Source organism: Schistocerca piceifrons, chromosome 2 (genome assembly GCF_021461385.2).
Source record: "Schistocerca piceifrons isolate TAMUIC-IGC-003096 chromosome 2, iqSchPice1.1, whole genome shotgun sequence".
Taxonomy (NCBI): Eukaryota; Metazoa; Arthropoda; class Insecta; order Orthoptera; family Acrididae; genus Schistocerca; species Schistocerca piceifrons.
The window spans coordinates 631,134,659-631,147,184 of NC_060139.1; positions in this window are offsets into that span (position 1 = coordinate 631,134,659).

Genomic DNA, 12,526 nt, shown 5'->3' on the forward strand with positions numbered 1-12,526 from the left:
GAGGCTGGCAGACTGACACTGTATGGTTCATCTCAACAGATCATCTGAATGTCCAAGCCGCAGGCAAGCAACAGCAAGTTAACCTGACTGGAATGTAATACTGTCCTTTTCTGTAGAGTCTTCCTATTTCTATTAGTTATAGATGTATATATTTTTTTAAAATCATGTGTAGATTTGTATTGATTTTATGTGGGTATTTTGAAACTATGTGGGTCATGTGAAGATTTTTTTGTTTAGTGATTTATGCTTAGGACATAAGCCCAGTCGAGAATGGAATGGGAACAGAATACTATGGACAATATTCAATCAGCTGAGGAAGCTTCTTCCACTGATAATTCAGTACCTGTAACGACCACAGCTCGGACTGAGGAGTTTAACATTAAAGATCTTTTACTTAGAATATCCCAAGGGCGCAGACATTAACTGCAGATCAACAATCGATAACTGCTAAAGTGCAATCAGTAGCAACTGAACAGTTCGGGATAGCTTCCGCACAAGAATCAGTGGCAACAGAACAAGACAAAATTTATCCTAGAGTTCCTACTGCAGCAGTAGAACTGGCAAAGGCACTAGTAACTGAACAAGCAAATATCAGGCTAACTATGCAAGATATTATTGCTATGGTTGAGTTGAGTCATTGCCTACCAAGCAAGATTTTGAGAGTTTGAAATGCGAAGTGGATCATTTAAGCATTCAGCAAAGTGATCTTGCTACAGAAATGGCAAATCTTTAGCTGTTCCAGGAAAAAGTTCCTGAGGAAATCTCTAGAATCAAAACCGAAGTAAAAGATTTTCCGCAACTGTAGATTCTCTTGTATACAAATTGGAACTTGTTAAATCAGATTGTGTCACAGTTTCAGAAAAGAGGTTGACACAATGTGTTAATGAACAACTGCAACAAGCTGTGCAAAACATTCAACTGGCTAATGTGTCAGATTCCACAAGGATCCAGATTGATAATGATATGATAAGCCAACAATTTGGTGAAGAGTTCTCGAAGTGGAAAGACAATATAACCAAATTGATTGAAGAATGTTCCAAGTCAATAAAGAAAATAAAAGCAAGTTGGTCTGACACACATTACAATTTCCAACGAACAGAAGCAAAATGTGATGAATTCGGCAGTGATGAGTAGCTCTATACCTATGACAAAAAGTGCACATGTGATGTCTGACCCCATTTATGGCAATATACCACCCAACAATTTATACGCCCAGATGTTAATGGAGGAGAAGCTCGTAAAGCACCAGCAGTTCCAAGCCTTCTGTCCAGGGAAGAAAACTATTAACTCCGTTGTTTTCATTCGGAGGTTCAGGGGTGTTTTACCCCATGCACGGACTGATGTGCAAAAGATTTTTTTTTGTCACTGGCTACGTACAAGGGGAAGGTAGTTTATAGTGCACGGATATTATGGAAACCTGTGGCACCTAATGAGGATTTCAAGCAAGTGTTCTTGAGAAGGTATTGGTCTAAGGGAATTCAAGAATGACTGAAAAAAGAGGTTTATAATCCAGAACCATTTTCAGTCAAGAGTGGGAACTTGCATTGGTACTTTGAGAACTATCTGCATAAAAGAAGGTATTGGGATGCTCTGGTCCCACAGGTGGATATTTTGAAGATTATTAAGGCAAAGTTACAGGTCGAGATACATGAAAAACTCATGTATGCTCCCAAAGACAAGGTTGAAGACTTTCTCTCTGCCGTAGACACCATTGACCTATTAAATGAAGACTTAAGAGCTAAATATCATCGGAATGAGTCATCAACTAGTGTAAACAAGAACTTTGTATATCACCCAAGACTGAGTGGCAATAATAATAGTAGAGCACAGCAGAGCTCAGGCTTCCAAGCTCAGCATAACAAACAACATCTGAATGGTGGCCAAAGATTGAATGCCAATGTCATGCAGTGCCAACATCACTGGGTGAAAAATAAACCTAATATGCGAAGATTCAACCTGATGCAAACCACGATTCAAAATAATCACAACCAACATAGTCAGAATAATCAGCAATTCCAGGGGAATAATCCGAGCTGGCAACCGCAAAATATTAACCAGCAATCTCTGAATATAAACGACTGGAGAGAGCAACCGCCACTGATTACGGAGGTCACTTCCCCATATGGACAAAATGTTAGGTAGCCTGGGCAAAGCAAAATACTTTTCAATATTGGACTTAGCTACGGAATACTACTGGTGATGATAGATGAAAAAGTTTGAGAGAAAACACTATTTAGCATGCCCACTGGATACTTTGAGTACAAGATGGCCATGCAGCTGAAGTCGGCACCATCAACATTTCAAGGAATGATGAACAGTGTGCTGTCCAGAATGCAGTATATCCATTTAGATCATGTGGTTGTAGTGGGAACTTTGCTCGAGGAGTATAATGCCAGACTAGATGCAGTGTTAGATTTGTGGGTCATGAATTGATGGCCAAGGGACTTAAACCAGATCTATCCAAAGTAGAGCCTATCAGGAAATATCCACAACCACAAATAATGACACAATTGAAAGTGTATTCAGGCTTTGCGGGGTACTAAAGGCAATTTCTGTGCAACTTCAACAAGATTGCCAAGGCATTGTATGAATTGTGAGCTCTGTATAGCTAAGGAACACAACAGGAGGAAGTGTTTCAACAATTACAAGAGAAGATAATAAGTCCACTCATATTACAACACCTGAACTTTGAACAGGAGTACATAGTAACCACAGGTGCCTGTCAGCAAGCCATTTTTTTGGTTCTGAGTCAAGGCCCAATGGGCAAGGAACTGCCAGTGGCCTTTATATCACAAACGCTTAACATAGCAGGACAAAATTACAGCACAGTGGAGTGAGAACTATTCACAATAGCAAGGGCCCTGAAATATTTCTAACCTTATTTGTTTGGAAGACACTTCAAAATATTGATAGATCACAAGCCATTTCATGTGATTAGTTAGTACAGGGTGTTTATAAATGAATATCAGTGTTTTAACGCTTTATAATATTTATTATATTAAACTTACAGTTATAAATGATATGTCAAATGAGAGAGCAACTCAAACAGTTTTACCAAGAACCTTATAAATGTTCAATGTGAGCACCATTTGTCACACGGCACACATCAAGTCTATAGCTGAGTTCTTCCCAAACTTTGATAAGTGTGTCTTCAGTGATTGTAGCACCAACTGCTTCAATCCAGTTTTTTAATTCAGGGAGGTCTGCTGGTAGCAGAGGCACATACACATGATCCTTGTTCAAGCCCCAAAGGAAAAAATTGCATGGTGTTAGGTTGGGTGAACGTGGAGGCCATGTAAAGCAAGTCCTGTCATTGGGCCCCTTGCAGCCTATCCAGCACTTGGATACAGTGAAGTTCAACCAATCATGTACTTCGCTATGCCAGTGAGGTGGCGCACCATCTTGCTGGAAAATGAAGTTATCTGGCTCATCTTCTTCTAACTGAGGGAAGAGCCAATGCTCTAGTGTATCAAGGTAAGAAGTGCAAGTTACAGTAGGTTCACCAAAGAAGGAAGGCCCATAAACTTTCCACCAGGATATGCCACAAAAAACAGACACTTTAGGGGAATCTTGTTGCATTTGTACCACCTCGTGAAGATTTTCTGAGCCCCAGATGTGCACATTGTGAGTGTTAACATATCCACTAAGGTGGAAGGTCGATTCATCACTGAAGACAACATGATCCAGAAAATCTTCATCATCATGAAACAACATTTTGTTTGCAAAATTGGCACATAATCCATGGTCTGCAGGCTTTACAGCCTGCACGGACATAGTTGTATGCATTTTCTTAAAACTTTCCAAACAGTCGACACGGGAACTTGTAATTCACGACTAGCCTTTCGGACTGATTTCTTTGAGCTATGAGTGAACAACTTTCTCACTTGCTCAACTGTCTCATCACTAACTCTTGGCTGTCCTGTGCTCTTTCCTTTACAAAGGCAGCCAGTATCTTCAAATTGATGATACCATCTATGAATGTTATTATCACTTGGAGGATCACAATAGAACTTCAGCCAGAACGCACGTTGCACAGTAACTACAGATTCGGTCTTTGCAAACTGCAAAACACAAAACACTTTCTGTTTACTAGTTGCCATCTTTGCTACTACCGCTGTCTAGCCAACTGCGGCAGAAACATTGCGCGCTGCACATGCCACTGGTGCCAAACACAACCGTTCGAGTTGCTCTTTCATTTGACATGTCATTTATAACTATATGTTTAATGTAATAAATATTATAAAGCATTAAAACCCTGATATTCATTTATAAACACCCTGTATTTCAGTTCTGTCTTCCTGTCTGATGAAATTCAGGTTAGAGGAACACAATTATCAGATTTTATGTAAGGAAGGAAAACCCGATAAAGTGGCACATGATTGTCCCACATTTGGAACATGCATGAAATAACAAGTGATTCAGAGAGGAGTGGGAAAGATAGCCCTGTAAACACTGGAAGAACAACTGATGTAGACATCAAGGGTGCACACAGTGAAGAGCCACAGATAATGCAAAGAGACAACATGACACTCCAAGCAACAGAAGAGCCACCGGGAGAGCACTCAAAGGAAACACACGATGCCAACTTAAGTAATGAAGAGCAGTTAGCCATTATGAATCAAATGCACGTGTCTCCAACTGGAGGACTTTAGGGTATGGGCGGAATATACAAAAGGATAAAACTGTATTGCAGCTGGCTGTGGATGAAGACTGGCATAGAGAAGTTCATTCGCAAGTGTGAGAGTTTACAGAAAAAGAAGATCACCCAAGTTAAAATGAAGCAATTGTTAGAGATAATGCCTACCCCAGAATTTGTGTTTGAAAGGTGTGGTGCAGATATCATCAGACCGCTACTGCAACCCAGTGCCAGTAATGAATACCTTTTGACTTTCCAAGAGTCACTGATGAAATTCGTAGTGGCCGAGCCAATTAATAGGCAGGATACAGAGACTGTCATGTGGAAGTTGGTACAGAATATTGTACTGAAATTTGGTATATTGACATTGCTGCTGAGCAACATGGGTAGTAATTTTGTAAGTGACACGAAGAAGCATGTATGCAAACTATTAAAGATAGAGTAGCTGCAGACTATCAGTTACATCCTCAAGCAAATGGTGAACTGGAAAGAATTCATAGAACTTTAACGGAAATGCTATGACGTTACGTAGACAGAGATCAGGCAGACTGGGACATGTGGGTGCCTTTTGCCACCTTTGTGTACAATATGATCCCCAATAGTGCAACAGGGTTTACACTGTCTGAATTATTCTTTGGATGACAATGCAGTCTGCAGGGCTCGTTGCAAATAAAACTAGAAAATGTCATTTACAACTACAATAACTATGTCACTGAGATACGAAAGAGAATGCACTTGTTACACCAAGAGGCCAGAGATGCCACGCAGAAGAGCAAGGAAAAGAATAAAGTTCGATATGACAGAATGCAAATCCCAAGACCTTTAAGGAGAACAATGATGTGCTACTATATGATGAGAGAGTAACAAGGGGTAGACTGTGAAAGTTAGACAGCCAGTGGAGAGGACCCTATAATGTAATCGCTGTGGATGGACCTAATGTGGTAATTAGGATAAAGGAACAGAAGTATACAAATGTACCCGCAAACTAGTTGAAATAGTTCTTTTAAATACTGGTGGCAAGAGTATGAGACATATGGGGATTACTAACCATCAGCAATGCGGTGACCAGCAAAGCTGAACAGACAGAGACAATGTAGGATGTACAGTTACAATGATTCCAGTCAGCTACAGGGTTTTATTATGACAATCAAGGAATGGTTATTTATACAGCACTTCTTTGCATATAGTAATTTATTTTAATTTGAGAGAGTTGAACAATAAGTTTAACAAAATCTGCCAAGCCACAGAGCAAGGTATTTCACACCGAATAATGAGGTTACACACAGTAAAGTTTGCAACAGTAGCATGCGAACATGCAGGCCATAACATGGCATGTAGAGAAGATAAACTAAGGAACTAACAGGGCAGTTAGCTAGACATGAGGCTGTCAGACAGGAAAGAGGGATTTTGTATTTTATTAGGGAAGCTAGTTAAGTTTTGCTTGGCACACAAGGTGCGGAAAACGTGTCATTTTGCAAAGCGAAGACAGATGTTCTGGAGTAAAAGCAACGAAAATTATTAAGGCTATCAAAGGACTGAGCGACAACAGTGAAGACCTTCCTAATAAGTTTTAATCAGACAATCAACATGGTTACAAAAAATGAAAAGATAATTGCTGACAGAATTTGGAAGGGAAGTTAAGTAAACAAGTGGAAGAGTATGAAAGTAGTATGAATAACAAGTTACAGCATGCATTAATTCTGACAATGGTAACTGAGCAGTTAGTGCAATTAATGGCTCTGTTCAATGAATTAGAAAGAAAATGTGATTTGCTAGTTACAGCCAAATGGATGAACAGAAAGGACTGTTGGAGCCTCACTTAATAAACCTGGTACAAGTAGTATGGTACTTAGAGTCAATTAAAGAGGACATGGAAGACAAGAGATTTATGATCAAATTCAGTGGGCACTAAGGTTACCAATTACCGCATATTAAGCAGGGTGTTCAAAAAAAGTGTTGAATACTTTGAGAGGTAGTAGTAGTCACTGAAAGAAGAAAAATAAGTCCAATAAACATGGGTCCGGAAATGCATACTTTCTGAGATAAGTCCAATAAACATAGCATCTATTCATGACGATGCACCCCTCTGCCATCTGGCATAAGGAATGACACAAACTTTGAAGTATACCCAGATGTTGTTGTACCTCCTGGCACACATTGAAGATGCCACTGTAGTGCCCACATATTGTTAATTGGTGTGCTGTAGACCAATTCCTTGAAGTGTCCCCATAGCAAGAAATCTAGGGGATTGAGGTCTGGGGAACAGGCAGGTCAAGATGTGGGAGGGCCCTGACCAATCCAGGTGTCCTGAAATGCTATGTCAGATTTCACACACATTATGATGAAAGTATGCTGGTGCACCACAGTGCGTGGACCACATTTGTATTCGTTGTTGCAATGGCACAGCCTCCAGCAGGGTAGGCAATGCATTAATGAGAAAGTCCAGATAATGCGCTCCAGTTAACTTCTGTGGTAGCACATATGGCCATATTAACCTTTTGCCAAGTACACCAGTTCATAATCTGATTGAGAATCAATGTTGATGGCCTCTTTTCTGAATTGCTTGGGGATTCACACCTGCCCATACATGCTGGGTACAGAAATTAACAAGATCTTCTCTTGCAAACCCTGCCTGCCTCACTGGTAAATAAAATCTAGAGTGTGAACAGTGGATCTGCAGCACATTTCTATATCAGAGATTTGATGATCCTGTGGCCTTAGGGCCTGAACATGCTGTAGATGGTATGGGTATCGCAACTATTCATGAAGTACCCTACAGATATAAGAGTGAGACATGCCTTCTGCTGCTGCTAATTGTTGCACACTGGTCCCAGGGGTCTCTTCCACTGATCGTAGCACATGCTCCTCCACGTCAAGTGTATGGACTGTATGGGGCCTTCGACTGTCAGTCTTGTGAGGCACAAGGGTACCTGTGTCCCTCAGATGCTGGAAAAGTTTGCCGAACAGCTCATCAGAGGGCACTTTGCACTGTGGATGTTTTTTAGCATAGGGGGCACAGGCTTGCAGGCTATGCCCATTTGCTAAACCATAGCAGGATATCATATCTGCCATTTCACTTGAGTAGTAGGCTTCCATTGGTAACAAATGATGGAATAGAGAAAATGTAAATGTCCTACACCATTTGTACACACAAACAGCACAATAACAGTAAACACACATGTGAATACATGTTTGGAAGAAGGTAAAACACTGTGATATGTACTCAGGATTGACAGTACTGTACAATAAAGCACACAAACACAATGAAAACGAATATAGCCTATAACAGAACTGGAACCACACAACTGACTGCAGACCACCTTATGGTAGGTAGAGTACTGTGAGTAAGACATCATAATACCATGTTGAAACATGTGACAGAGCACCAATGCACTAACTGTGCTAATGTCTGCAACAAAACATTGCACAGCCCTTTCTAAAAATACATGTTTATCTTGGAAAGTATAAGTTTCCAGATCAATGTTTATTGGACTTATTTTTCTTGTTTCAGTGAGTACTACCACCTCTCAAAGTATTCGAAACTTTTGTTTTGAACAGCCTGTAGATTTAAATGTATTCTTAGCTGGCAGTACTTTAAGTTATGTTATAAACGTACCACTAGTAGATAGCAGTGGGTATAATATATAAAGGCCAGTACCAGCTGAAGTTGATGCAACTACGAGAATGTTTACATATATTGCTCCAAAACTGAAATTTTTACTTATAGATGAAGCTAAGAGGCAGTACGCGCAACTGTCTCTTGAACAATCAAAGTGTAACAGTATTAAGGTTAATTATCAGATAAGTAAAAGAAAAAAAAATTGTGTTCATAACTACATATGATCATAAGAGATGCAAAGCAAGAATGTTACAACCAGTTAGAGATATACCTAAAGATTGCAGTCTGAAGTACAGGATGATTATAATTAAACTTTCAAGCCATTATAGAAATAACATCACTGGTCAGAATGACGTCAAATTGCAATGGAATATTATCAGAGAAGGGGGAAAACATATGGCAAAAGAAAAATAAATAATTACAAAACACAGCAATAGATGGTGCTATAAGCATCATAATTTGATAGTGGTCGACTACAAATGGTAAATGAATCATAAAATAACGCCTAAGGTGCACATTTGACATTAAACAAACTCTACTACTCAGAGTGCATGTGTGTACAGGTGTGATACTGTTAGTTGCGTAAGCCATCCATCGCAGCAAGTTCATATCACATTGGATGGGAAAAATTGGTTTTTAATTGTCCTGAGGCCAAAAACCACATAAAAAGTTTCACTCACTGCAATTTTTAATTGCACAAGCTGCGACATAGTCACGAATATAAATGGTGATCCAAGTACTGTCAAATGTTTTTTTATTCCAGTCTTTGATCACAATATTAAGTCCATCAACGATGACCAGTTCCAGTCAGTAATGACCATCATGACAATACTTTGCTGAATGTATTTCTACGTTTTGATGATGCCACATTAGGACATGTTGTAGAACAAATCTGAAGATGGTCATTACTGACTGAAACTGGTCATCATCAAAGGGTTTTAATTGTCCTGAGGCCAAAAACCACATGAGAAGTATCAATCACATCGGTTTTTAAATGTCCTGGTGCCAAAAACTGCATAAAAAGCATGAATCAGAATCAAATCAGATAATTAATTTCCTTGTGACTGGTGCAAAACATGTTCTATATGCTGTCCACCATTTCCTGCAACAAGTTGAAGTCAAGAAACAGCATGTTCTACAACTGATCGAAGTGTTTCTGGCGTCACATTCAGAATGTGCTGCGCAATGCATACCCTCAATGCTGCTAAGTATGCAATCAGAACACTGAACACAACATCTTTCAGATAGACCCACAGCCAGAAGTCACATAGATTAAGATCAGGTGATTGGGGCTGAAGAAAAATGGTGACTGATAATTCTAGCATTTTCGAAATGACGCTTCAGCAGCTGATTAACTGGATTTTCAATGTGCGGAGGTGTGCCATCTTGCATAAAAATGATCCTATCGACACATCCACGCTATTGGAGAGCTGGAATGACGTGGTTGTGCAAAAGACACTCTTAGCGCTTATCAGTGACAGTACATGAAACATGACCGGAAGCAACTACCTCTTCGAAAAAATATAGCCCTATGATAAATGATGTCGTAAACCCGCTCCACACAGTGACCTTTCCAGGATGAAGTGGTACTTGTTGATTTGCGTGTGGATTTTCTACTGCCCATATTTGACAATTCTGTGTATTGACATATCCTGTCAGATGGAAGTGGGCTTTGTCTGTCCACAAAATCTTCCCTGGCCAATCATTGTCCACTTCCAGGCGAGCAAGAAATTCTAAAGCAAAGGTCTCTCTTGCAGGCAAGTAAACAGGAAGCAACTCATGCACATGGGTAATTTCGAATGGATAGCGAAGGAGGATGTTTTGTAGGATTTTACACATCATGCTCACAGGCATGTCCAATGTTCGGGCAATTCTCCGTGAACTACCTGTTTGTACACCACCACTTGTCTCCTCCTGCATTGCTATGGCCACTGCTTCCACTGATGTTGAATCAATTTATTTCTGTATCATTTTCTCCAGACCCATGGCAGTCATCGGTACAACGCCTTCTTTCAAACCCTTCAGTGTCCAGAACTTCTGCAGAGCGACGTGTGCACAGTCATCATTCTTGTAATACAGCTTTATAAGCAGAGTGCAACCCTGCATTGAGACATACATGGTGAAAATTTCAGATGCAAAAGGAGGAAAAGCTGTGTATCTGGCATGTTTATACCAACTTCAATGGGTTGTGCGCATGACAGGCGTTTTCATTTATGTATTCTGACACATACAGCACCATCTATTGATCAATTTTCATACTATTTTCTTTCTTCTGCCATTCATTTTACCCCTTCTCTAATAATATTACTTTGCAATTTTACGTCATTGTGACCAGCGGTGTTATTTCTACAGTGTTTTGAAAGTTTACCTTCAATCATAATCACTCTGTATATTGTGTTGAACAGAAGTATCTGGACACAGATACAGGACAACAAATGGTTGTTTGTAGCTCCCGAGGATGAGAGGTTAACATTTCTGTGTAATGAGTTACCTTTGTCTGATGTTATAGTACGTGGTATGTGCAAGTTGACGTTCTGGGAAAAGGCAAATGTTGGGAAGCTCAGATCATGTTACAGTCAGAACCACTAATATAAATAATGTAGATATAGTATCTGTTGAATACACTAAGCAGATTCAGAAGGATGTAGGTTGCGGTAGGTACTGGGAGATGAAGAAGCTGGCACAGGATAGAGCGGCATGGAGAGCAGCATCAAACCAGTCTCAGGACTGAAGACCACAACAACAACAACATAGTATCTGTTTTAAATATAGAAACAGATTGTTGTATTATAGAAGATGAGAAGCAGATAATAGCAGAAATACCTGTAATGTTGCTTTTAGAGCATGTAGTTTACTGGATGGATGACTTAAAGGCCGCTGGACATAAGATTCAGGAACTACAAGGGAGAAACAGAGCATCAACAAAGGATGACCTTCAACGGTAGGTTGATGAATGAGTATTCCACATGGGGATTCTCAGAATCTGGTATTTTATGTATATTAATAATCTTGTGTTGCCTGTGTGTTTAATGGCAATGTTGTCAAACTTGTGGTAAGAAAATGTGCCAGATAGTGAGTACAGACTGTTGTGCTCAAATCTGCGTAAGAAATAATGTTGTGAAGCATTGTGCCCCAATCACAGTTATGAGATATACCCCAGCTCGCCAAACTGATGTGAACTGTTACGGCTTAAAGTCAAGCACCGGCACGCCAATCGGGAACGATAGAGAAGAGATGGCTGTGAGAAGACGTCAGCCAATCACACGCTGTCCAATCCCTCTCCAGGACGACAATGCAAAAGCAATGGCCACTAGGTGCAGAGGATAAGTGCCATGATTGACTGGCTATGACCCAGTTGAATAGCAGTTTCAAGACTAGCGACTTGGATAGAAGCGTCAGCACTTGTTACTTCACTTGTACACTCTATGTAGCACAGACTTGGAATTGTTTACGCTGAAGAAGAGTTAATATTTTGTATGTCGCCCTTGCTTGTGACACATCTGTGTAGTTGCAAAGTATTGTCATTTACTTTTTGTAATAAAACTCATTAATATGACTTGTTTCATCTCATTGCCTAATGAACCGAGTAAGAAGGAATCCTAGACACCCTATATTTGAAGACAAGGGTGGACATAATACATGACGAAGTGCAGTTTTTTGCCTCATTCAGAAATTGTTGCCTAACGCAACTCTGAGTGAATTTTCCTATGATCAGGTTGTAGATCCCCTAACTAACGATGATGACCAACAAGTGAATGTGGTGGCAGCTGGGTACCAATTCTTTCATTGCAAGAAAACATCAGATCATACTTATTGTGAGTGGTCAACAGATTTGCAGAGTATAATGAGGAAATGCAAATTCAAATGTGCTTGTGGTCTTTATATTCAGATGTTATGCTGTGTGATGCAATCTTGTACAATGTAACTGATGTCAGACTTAGAGAACAGGTATTGAAACAGTCAGATCCACCATTTCAGCACATAGTGCAAATCCTGGAGCAGTATGATTCAGGTGCCACAGTGGCCAATAAGTTTGAGCAGCCACCAATTTGTTGGGTTGAGTTGTCCCTTGCTTATGACTGGCCCAGTAGGCAGAAATGGTCCGCATGTGCCATGCTGCATAAACAGTTTTCTAAACAGGTGAACAGAGTCAACTAATCCCCTTGATGCTATTCATGCCACAAACGCCAAGACTACCCGTCCAGACAAGCACAGTGTTATGCTTGTGGCAAGGAAGGTCATGTACAATCCATGTTTGCAACAGAAAACTA